The following is an 11,628-nucleotide window of genomic DNA, read 5'->3' as shown; positions in this document are numbered from 1 at the left end:
AGTAAAGTAAATGCTAGTAACTAATTTTTTTGTGTTTTCAATATAGCAAACAAGATAGCAAATAAAGTAAAACTAGCAACTAATTTTTTTTGTATTTTGATATAAGTGCAGCAAACAAAGTAGTAAATAAAATTAAGCAAGACAAAAACAAAGTAAAGAGATTGAGAAGTGGAGACTCCCCTTGCAGCTGTGTCTTGATCTCCCCGGCAGCGAGCGCCGTAAAATATGCTTGATGGCGTGTATTTCACACGTTCAGTTGGGCAACCCCAAGAGGAAGGTATGATGAGCACAAGAAGCAAGTTTTCCCCTCGTAAAGAAACCAAGGTTTATCGAACCGGGAGGAGCCAAGAAGCACGTTGAAGGTTGATGGCGGCGGGACGTAGTGCGGCGCAACACCAGAAGATTCCGGCGCCAACGTGGAACCTGCACAACACAACCAAAGTACTTTGCCCCAACGAAGCAGATGTGAGGTTGTCAATCTCACCGGCTTGCTGTAACAAAGGATTAACCGTATTGTGTGGAAGATGATTGTTTGCGAGAGAAAACAGTAGAAACAAGTATTGCGATGAGATTGTATTTCGGTAAAGAGAATTGGACCGGGGTCCACGGGTCACTAGAGGTGTCTCTCCCATAAGACGAACAGCATGTTGGGTGAACAAATTACAGCTTGGGCAATTGACAAATAAAGAGAGCATGACCATGCACATACATATCATGATGAGTATAGTGAGATTTAATTGGGCATTACGACAAAGTACATAGACCGTCATCCAACCGCATCTATGCCTAAAAAGTCCACCTTCGAGTTATCATCCGAACCCCCTCCAGTATTAAGTTGCAAAGCAACGGAGACAATTGCATTAAGTATGGTGCGTAATGTAATCAACAACTACATCCTTAGACATAGCATCAATGTTTTATCCCTAGTGGCAACAGCACAACACAACCTTAGAACTTTCCGTCACTCGTCCCGGGTGTCAATGCGAGCATGAACCCACTATCGAGCATAAGTACTCCCTCTTGGAGTTAAAAGTAAAAACTTGGCCAGAGCCTCTACTAGAAACGGAGAGCATGCAAGATCATAAACAACACATAAGCATAACTTTGATAATCAACATAACAAGTATTCTCTATTCATCGGATCCCAACAAACGCAACATATAGGATTACATATAGATGATCTTGATCATGATAGGCAGCTCACAAGATCCGACAATGATAGCACAATGGGGAGAAGACAACCATCTAGCTACTGCTATGGACCCATAGTCCGGGGGTAGACTACTCACTCATCACTCCGAGAGCGACCATGGCGGTGTAGAGTCCTCCGGGAGATGATTCCCCTCTCCGGCGGGGTGCCGGAGGCGATCTCCGGGATCCCCCGAGATGGGATCGGCGGCGACGGCGTCTCGGTAAGGTTTTCCGTATCGTGGCTCTCGCGTCGGGGGTTTCGTCACGGAGGCTATTTGTAGGCGGAAGGGCAAGTCGAGAGGCGGCACGGGGGCCCCACACCATAGGCCGGCGCGGCCGGGGGTGGGGCCGCGCCGCCCTAGGGTTTGGCTCCCCCCGTGGCCCCTCTTCGTCTCGTCTTCGGTCTTCCGGAAGCTTCGTTTGAAAATAGGCCTCGCGGGCTTTTATTTCGTCCAATTCCGAGAATATTTCTTTACTAGGATTTACGAAACCAAAAAGCGAGTAGAACAAAGAATCGGCACTTCGGCATCTTGTTAATAGGTTAGTTCCAGAAAATGCACGAATATGACATAAAGTGTGCATAAAACATGTAGATAACATCAATAATGTGGCATGGAACACAAGAAATTATCGATACGTTGGAGACGTATCAAGAAGCAATTCTATGATTAATACCATACTTAGCAAGAGTTTTTCTAAAACCTCCATGAATAAAATGAGAACCTCCATCAGTCATAATATATCTAGGTACTCCAAATCTAGGAAAAATAATATCTAAAAGCATTTTTAAAGAGGTCTCACCATCGGCACTTTTTGTAGGTATGGCTTCCACCCATTTAGTAACATAATCAAGAGCAACAAGTATATGAGTGTTACCTTTTGAAGAGGGAAAAGGTCCCATGAAGTCAAATCCCCAACAATCAAACGGTTCAATAACAAGAGTATAATTCATAGGCATTTCATTGCGTCTGGAGATATTACCAACCCTTTGGCATTCATCACAAGATAAAATAAACTTCCTTGCATCTTTGAAGAGAGTTGGCCAATAAAAACCTGATTGTAGAACCTTTTGCGCGGTTCTATCTCCAGCGTGATGTCCTCCATAAGCACTGCCATGACATTTACTCAATATCTCTTGTTGTTCATATTCGGGAACACACCTTCGCATAATACCATCCACTCCTTCTTTATATAAGTGTGGGTCATCCCAGAAATAATGCCTCAAGTCATAAAAGAATTTCCTCCTCTCGTTGAGCTGAAAAGGTTGGAGGCAAGTACTTGGAAACAATAAAGTTAGCATAATCAGCATACCAAGGACTGTCTCGCGAGCTCACCTTTATTACAGCCAATTGTTCATTTGGAAAACTATCATTAACGAGAACAGGATCATAAGCAATATTTTCCAATCTAGACAAATTATCGACAACGGGATTATCAGCACCTTTCCTATCTACAATATGTAAATCAAATTCTTGCAAAAGAAGTACCCATCTAATAAGCCTCGGCTTAGCATCTTTCTTTGTCATAAGGTATCTAATTGCGGCATGATCGGTATGAATTGTAACTTTTGAATCAACAATATAAGATCTAAATTTATCACAAGCAAAGACTACGACTAACAATTCTTTTTCAGTAGTAGCATAATTTCTTTGAGCAGCATCAAGAGTCTTGCTAGCATAATGAATAACATTTAATTTTTTATCTACCCGCTGTCCAAGAACAGCGCCTACAACTAAAATCACTAGCATCACACATAATTTCAAATGGTAAATTCCAATCGGAGGTTCAACTATAGGAGGCGAGTTGTTAAGGCTTTCTTTAGAGTTTCAAAAGCTTCCTTACAATCATCATCAAAAACAAAAGGTACATCTTTTTGAAGAAGATTAGTAAGAGGCTTTGAAATCTTGGAGAAATCTTTAATAAATCTCCTATAAAACCCAGACATGACCAAGAACACTACGAATACCTTTAACATCCCTCGGATAGGGCATCTTCTCAATAGCTTCAACTTTAGCTCTATCAACTTCAATACCTCTCTCGGAAATTTTATGTCCCAATACAATTCCTTCATTAACCATAAAGTGGCATTTCTCCCAATTAAGAACAAGGTTAGTTTCTTCACATCTCACGCAAAACTTTATCAAGGTTTCGCAAGCAACTATCAAAAGAATTCCCGTAGACAGAAAAATCATCCATGAATACTTCCACAATACTCTCACAAAAGCCATGAAAAATAGCGGACATGCATCTTTGAAAAGTAGCAGGAGCATTACATAAACCAAAAGGCATACGCCTATAAGCATAAGTTCCATAGGGACAAGTAAAAGTGGTTTTCTCTTGATCTTTAGCTTTAACGACAATTTGTGAAAACCCGAATAACCATCAAGAAAACAAAAATGAGTATTTTTAGATAACCTTTCTAGCATTTGATCAATAAATGGTAAAGGGTAATGATCTTTCTTAGTAACTTTATTAACTTTTCGATAATCAATGCACATTCTATACCCTACAACTACTCTTTGAGGTATGAGCTCATCATTATCATTAGGCACAACAGTCATTCCTCCTTTCTTAGGAACGCAATGCACAGGACTAACCCATCTACTATCGGCAATAGGATATATAATACCAGCTTCAAGAAGTCGTAATACCTCATTTCTTACCACATCCTTCATCTTAGGAATTAGACGACGCTGAGGTTCAACAACTGGCTTCGCATCATCTTCCATATTAATGGCATGTTGGCAAATAGAGGGAGAAATCCCCTTCAAGTCATCAAGAGTATAGCCAATAGCACCTCGGTGTTTCTTCAATATTTGCAATAATCTTTCTTCTTCATACTCTGTAAGTTTAGAACTAATAATAACAGGATATATTTTCTTATCATCAATATGAGCATATTTAAGATTATCAGGTAAAGGCTTTAAATCAAAAACAGGATCTTCCTTTGGTGGCGGTGTTGTACCCAAGTCTTCCACCGGTAAATCATGTTTGAGAATAGGTTGGCGAAGAAAAATCTCCTCAAGCTCCTCTCTTTCTTTCCTAAAAACTTCACTCTCGCTATCCTCCAAATGTTGCTCGCAAAGGATTATTAGGAACAAGAACAATAGATGCACACTTGCTCCATTTTAAAATCATTACTAGGCAAATCAGCTTTATAAGGAGTTTTAGTAAATTTAGAGAAGTTAAACTCATAAGATTCACCAGCAAATTTGGTCAAAATTTTCTCTTTCTTGCAATCTATAATAGCTCCACATGTATTTAGAAAAGGTCTACCAAAAATGATAGGACAATAATCACTAGCAGCAGAACCAAGTACCAAAAAGTCGGCAGGATATTTAATCTTACCACATAGAACTTCCACATCTCGAACAATACCAATTGGTGAAATAGTTTCTCTATTAGCCAGCTGAATAACCACATCAATTTCTTCAAGTTCACAAGAATCAATTTCGTGCATAATCTCCGTGTAAAGCTCATAAGGTATAGCACTAACACTTGCACCAATATCACATAAACCATAATAGCAATGATCACCAATTTTAACGAGATATCATAGGAACACTAGCTTGTTTGGGTTTATTAGGATGTGAAACAATATTAGAAGCATCTTCACAGAAAATAATATGACCATCCTCAACATTTTCAGTCACAAGATCTTTAACTATTGCAACAGCAGGTTCAACTTTTATTTGTTCTTCAGGTTCTCTAGGTTTCTTTTCACTTTTATGAACCGCACTATTTATAACAGAGTACTCTTTCATTTTAGCAGGAAAAGGAGTTTTTTCAATATAAGCTTCAGGAATAACACGATCAGCAGTTTCAATTACAACACACTTATTAATAGATGAATCAATTTTATCTTTATATGGTTCATGATACTTATCAAAATTCTTCTTAGGCAATTCATAATGAGAGGCAAAAGCTTTATAAAGGTTTGCAGCAACTTGAGAATCAAGACCATATGTAGCACTAATATTACGAAATGTATCAGTATCCATAAAAGCTTCAATGCATTTATAATCATAAATTATACCTGATTCTCTATCTTTGTCGTTCTCCCATCCTTCAGTATTTTCTTGGATCCGATCAAGAAGGTCCCTTTTAAACTCTTCTTTGTTGCGTGTAAATGATCCAGAACAAGAAGTATCCAGCAAGGTCTTGTCTTGAAAAGAAAGTCTTGCATAGAAATTATCAATAATAATATTACCAGGAAGCTCATGAATGGGGCATTTGAGCATTAAAGACTTCAATCTCCCCAAGCTTGGGCAATACTCTCTCCATCATGAGGCCAGAAATTATATATGCGGTTCCGATCTTTGTGAATTTCACTTGGAGGATAAAATTTGGAATAGAATAAAGGCACAATGTCCTCCCAATCAAGAGAATCACCATTCTTCAAGCAATTTATACCAATGCGCCGCTTTACCGGACAGCGATATAGAGAATAGCTTCTTCCTAACTTCATTCATAGTAATACCTGCACATTTGAATAACCCGCATAATTCATGCAAAAACAGTAAATGATCACCAGGATGGAGAGTTCCATCCCCTTCATAGCGGTTATCCATAACATGTTCAATAATTTTCGTAGGTATTTTATATGGTATTACTTCCTCACCTGGCGCCTCATCCACTACCGTTGCAGTAGTAGTAGATTTCCCAAATAGAAATTGAAGAGAAGATCTCTCCATAATGACTTATAGCAACGAGGCAGAAATAAAATCAGCACAAACAAGTAAAGGTTTTCCTTACCAATTCCACTTACCAATAGCGCTTCACTCCCGGCAACGGCGCCGGAAAATAGTCTTGATGACCCACAAGTATAGGGGGTGTATCGTAGTATCTTCGATAAGTAAGAATGTCGATCCCAACGAGGAGCAGAAGGTGTTGACAAGCAGTTTCGATGTAGGTTTCACTGTAAATGCTCACAGACAGATATTCGGGGGTTTTTGATGTAACAGATAAATAAAGTACAAGTAAGTAAAATGCGAGAGAAATAATTGCAGCGAGTGGCCCAATCCTTTTTAGCACAAAGGACAAGCCGGTTTGTTTACTTATAATGACCAAACGTTCTCGAGGACACACGGGATTTTAGTCTAGTGCTTTCGCTACATACAGCTGATTAATCTTCATTGTTTTGATAAGTGTTGTGTGGGTGAACTCTGTGCTAATGTACCGCCCTTCCTAGGACTAATACATACTTGTGATTATACCCCTTGCAAGCATCCGCAACTACAAGAAAGTAATTAAGATAAATCTAACCACAGCCTTAAACTCGAGATCCTCGCGATCCCTCCTCGCATCGATATACCAACGGGGGCTCAGGTTTCGTCACTCCGGCAACCCCGCAATTGGCAAACGAGTACAAGATGCATTCCCCTAGGCCCATAAATGGTGAAGTGTCGTGTAGTCGACGTTCACACGACACCACTAGAAGAATAACACCACAACTTAAATATCATAACATTGAATATTACTCAACCATAGTTCACTACTAACATTTAGACTTCACCCATGTCCTCAAGAACTAAACGAACTACTCACGAGACATCATATGGAACATGATCAGAGGTGATATGATGATGAATAACAATCTGAACATGAACTTGGTTCAATGGTTTCACTCAATAGCATCAACAACAAGTATGAATAGATACCGGGAGAGTTTCCCCTATCAAACAATCAAGATCAAACCCAAATTGCTACAGCGGTGACGATGTCCAGCGGAGGAGATGGCGGTGATGATGGTGGAGATGATGGTGATGGTGATGGAGATGATGTCCAGCTCGATGGCGGTGACGATGGCGTCGATTTCCCCTCCGGGAGGGAATTTCCCGGCGGATTCCTGCCCGCCGGAGAGCTCTTTTCTCTCCGGTGTTCTCCGCCCCGCGAGGCGGCTGTAACCCTTCGTGAGGATTCCTCCGTGGCTTAGGTCTTCGGGACGAAGGGTTTCGCGAAGAAAAGGAGGCGAAAGGGGTCGTGGGCCCCCGGACCACATGGCGGCGCGGCCGGGGCATGGGCCGCGCCGCCCTAGGGTGTGGGCCCACCCCGGGTCCTCCTCGGCCCCTCCTTCCGGCTTCCTTCGTCATCCGGAAAAATAGGATTTTTGGTAAAACTCCCTTCCACAGTTGATCTTCCGAAATATTGCATTCCGACGGTGCTTTTTCCAGCAGAATCCTGGCTCCGGTGCTTGATCTCCAAATAATCATGAAACATGCAAAATAGATGAAATAACATAAGTATTGTGTTCCAATATGAAATATATCAATGAATAACAGCAAATTATGATATAAAATAGTGATGCAATTTGGACGTATCACTCCTCACGCATGCCGAGAACATCGGCAACACCAACCCCAAGGTCGGCGCGTCGGTGAACCCCCACCCCTTCCGCGCCAAGCACATGGCGCTCGGCATGCACCTCCGCAGCATCCAGCGGGTGGAGATCTCCGCCGGGCGCATGCCTCCGCTCAAGCCCAAGGCTCCCAAGGGGAGCAACAAGTGGAGGCAGAGGCAGATGGGGTAGGCAGAGTCCTGGACGTGTGTTGCTGTTGCCTCCTCCATTTTGTTGTTGGGATCCCTTTGTTGTTAGCTAGGGATCCCTTGTTGTTATGTTGTTAGTATGATGGTGATGTGAAGAACCTCGAACCTGTTACTATGTTTGGCTGCTGTATGCAGCTTATTATCTAGGGAGGGATCCCTATTATCTATCCCTATTCTACTATATGACCGTGTGAATTTATCGTACATTCCCTATAGATTTGTTTCTAGATTTAACTACATACATATGGACCAGATGGAGTACTAGATTGGGCTCCCTACTAGATTTGCTGCCATATTGGGCAAACAACGAGGACCAAAAGGCACAAATAATAATTGAAGAAAGACAGAAATGCAAGCTTCTCTAGATTTGATACTAATTAGGTGAAAAAGGCAGAGAGAAGGAGGCGGAAAAGGTACTCTTAAAAGGGAAAATGCCAATTTGCGAGATAGACAAAACCCAGCTCCTGCTCACGTGCAACCAAACGCTATCTCGTCCTGTCCCACGCGGTCCCTTTCTACCAGCCCCACGCGACGCGGGCCCACACGACGCGGCCCCACACGTCAGCACGGAACGGTCAACTAAACGGGAATCGTGCCGTCTGAGCTGCTTCTGCGCGTTTCAAACAAGGACTTGCGGAAAACTGAGGAAAAACTAAGGAGCTGAGAAAAACTGAGCACAACTAAGGACCCGAGGGCACGAAAATAGAAATCCCTAAAAAAAACTATAAAGCAGTAAGCAGCATGTGTAACTCAGAGACACCGTACATAGAGCCTAATGGATGATAATGCTTAGTTGTTTTTCATATCAAACGCCTTCTAACATATTTCCAAATCATCATACATATATAGTGAAAGAAAGAAAAAAGATTACATCACACCTAACGCAACGGTTAAAAGTTTGAGCAGATTAGATACATATCTCACCACAGGAAATGATAGATTTGCCGAGCACCGGAAACGCTTGGCATAGGATGGAAAGCGCTCCGCAAAGGAATATCCCGAGCGTTATGCTCGACAAAACGGCCCTCGGCATACACTTGCTCAACGGAGTCCACGAAACCGCTAATTAGAAATGCTCAGCGAACGCCATGTATGTCGAGCGGGCGTTCGGTGGACATGGCGCTTGGCAAACAACGAGGTGGAGACGTCCAACTGGCGGAGGTGGGATGTATTCCGAGCGAGGCAACGGCTGGCAAACTACAGGACGGAGATCGCAGCTAGCAGCTGCTGCCACGTGTGGCTTCTTGATATTCCCTCCATCACATGAAATGTGTTGAAAGTTTTTTCTAAATTCAAACGTATCTAAAGATGCATTTAAAGATTAACAAACTTTTGACATGTTAGATAAAACAGAGGAAGTACAACGGTTGGTCCGACTGTGAGTCCGAACCCTAAGCCAGCATACACACATGGTTGTATCTATCGACGTTTTCGCTGCAGCGCGAAACGATGATATGGATGCTTGCGTCTCCGTTGCAGGCATGCATGCCCACCTGCATGCGTTAAATGGTAATTAAACACCGTCCGTACACATTCATGCATCAACCCTAGCTCCTTACTTTTTCGGGCGGCACCACAACCATACACTTCTCCCCTTTTTATTAAGAGGTATTAGCACCCAAGGTACAACAACTTGTCACGCGGGAGCAAACTCAAACAATAACTTGTAAAAGTGAATGATGCAGTACATAACCTTGCACAGATGGAGAAAATAGGTACAAAAGCAATTAGAAGGTGACATGTGGCATTGTAAATTTTGCAAAAAAGACCTGCATGTTTTTTTTTGCTTTAAACTTGTTGCCATGACGTTGCCTTACATGCGGGTCCCACCTGTCAGTGGCTTAGAGAAATAAATAAAACTATATATGCGGAGTGGGGATTTGAACTCTCAATGAAACTATGCAGGGTACCTGCACCTACCAATACACCCAGCAACAATTTCTAATAATAAATTAGGACATCATTTAATTATAGGAATTATTCGATGGAGTACTCTATAACCATACATTAATCTCCCCTTTTTTAAAGAAACTAACTGTGCCATAGGATAGGAATTATTGCTCTTATAACCTCTTATTTTTTTGGTTGGACACAGTCCGTACTAAATATATGCTAGCTCTCTGCTCTCAATTTATTTTTGCGAGTAGTTCTCAACATATTAGTTAGTCTCTACTACTCTACAAGATTTAGAGAAAAGTGGTGCAGCACCGTTATGTGTACAAAATCATGATTAAGCAGTAAATTAAAACATATTAAATATTAGATCATAAAGTCTAAGATATATATTAATAAAAACCCTATAAATATTATTCACAATTGTCACATTAGTTTTGTGGGTAAATATCGTAAGATGCAGAAGGCACACACACGACGGGCTGTCGCGGGCAAAACTTTCCTATTATCTTGCTGAAATTTATTATTGATAATAAAAATGTATGTTACTCCTTCAGGTCAGTCTTAATAAAAAGTGGTTCTGGTAGATTATCATGAAGCAATGTGAGGACTAATTGTTGATGCGGTCATAGTCATCTGGTTGGTCGTGAGTTCAAATCTCCACCTTGTATTTTTATTATTATTTATGTAAGACACTGACAGGTGGGACATGTACGTAAGGCAGCACCATGGTTACAAGTGCAAAAGAAAAACATACAGGTTTTTTCACACAATTTCTGTAGCCACGTGTCATTTTCTGATTGGTTTGTACCTATTTGCTCTCCCGGAGTAAGTTTGTGTACTCTAGCATTCACTTTTACAAGTTATGGTATGAAATATGCTCCGGCTTGACATATTAACTGTCGTAGATTTGTATATATAGCTGTATTTCAGTATATTCATATTTCCGGATCTAAATAATTTTGCGACAGTTAATATAAAACGAAGGTACTAGCACTCATATTAGACCTACCGACCAGGGTCTTAAATGTAGACCGCAAGCCAGGTCAATGACACCAATGGCTGGATAACGATCGAACGAACGAGCAATCTAGCCTACCTACTACGTTCTACGTAAATGCGATAAGCTGCTGATCGTAGATAGGGTTGACAAAAACATAAAAATGAAACCAAGATTCTTCACGCTGCTTTGGTGTAGTGGCGCCGGCCGCTCCTTGGAGTATGTGCCGTGCACTTGTATTGACTGGTGATCTCGTCGCGGATGTAATTTCGATCAACCTATATCCACCGATGCCTTATATGCATATATGAAATTTTCCATTTAAAGCGTGCTTGTGTGACACACCAATTCCCGAAATCGAACACGGCATCTACGTACTGATGATCTTAGAATAGTCATAATGGGGAGTATCATATAGTAGTACTATCATGCATATGATACTAGTGTATGATATTATCTTTACAATGCATAGTATCATGTAGTAGTATCATATGTTACATGTATTTAGTGATTTGTAGGATCTTAATACAAAAATGTGTACAAGATTTGTTTGGCATTAATTTTTATAGTTCTATGCGCTATGATACGGTATCTACCTATGATACCACTATCATGTCTTTCATCATTAATTGATATGACATATTAGCATTTGGCATGCATGTAGTGCATGATACTACTTGTGATATTGCTATTGTGAGTAGTCTTAGCTACACTTGTCGAAGAAATACTTCCTGTCGAGGAGATTGCAGGCAGACACAACTTTCAAGGTTGTTATAATGCAGAAAACACAATGGCAGAGCGTGAGGAAATGTCAAGGGAGGGCCATTTTTCATATTGACGCGGAATAGGGGAAAAAATCTTTCTAGACATTAAGAAATCGTCTGTTCATCACAAGCAGTTATAGTTGCGTGGTAATTAGCGTTGCAGCCAACTCTCATCAATATTCAATTTGATAAAAAAACAGGTGAGATGTCAGACAGACCAAAGTCGAACAATTT

Source organism: Lolium rigidum, chromosome 2 (genome assembly GCF_022539505.1).
Source record: "Lolium rigidum isolate FL_2022 chromosome 2, APGP_CSIRO_Lrig_0.1, whole genome shotgun sequence".
Taxonomy (NCBI): Eukaryota; Viridiplantae; Streptophyta; class Magnoliopsida; order Poales; family Poaceae; genus Lolium; species Lolium rigidum.
Note: the sequence above shows the minus strand (reverse complement) of the source record.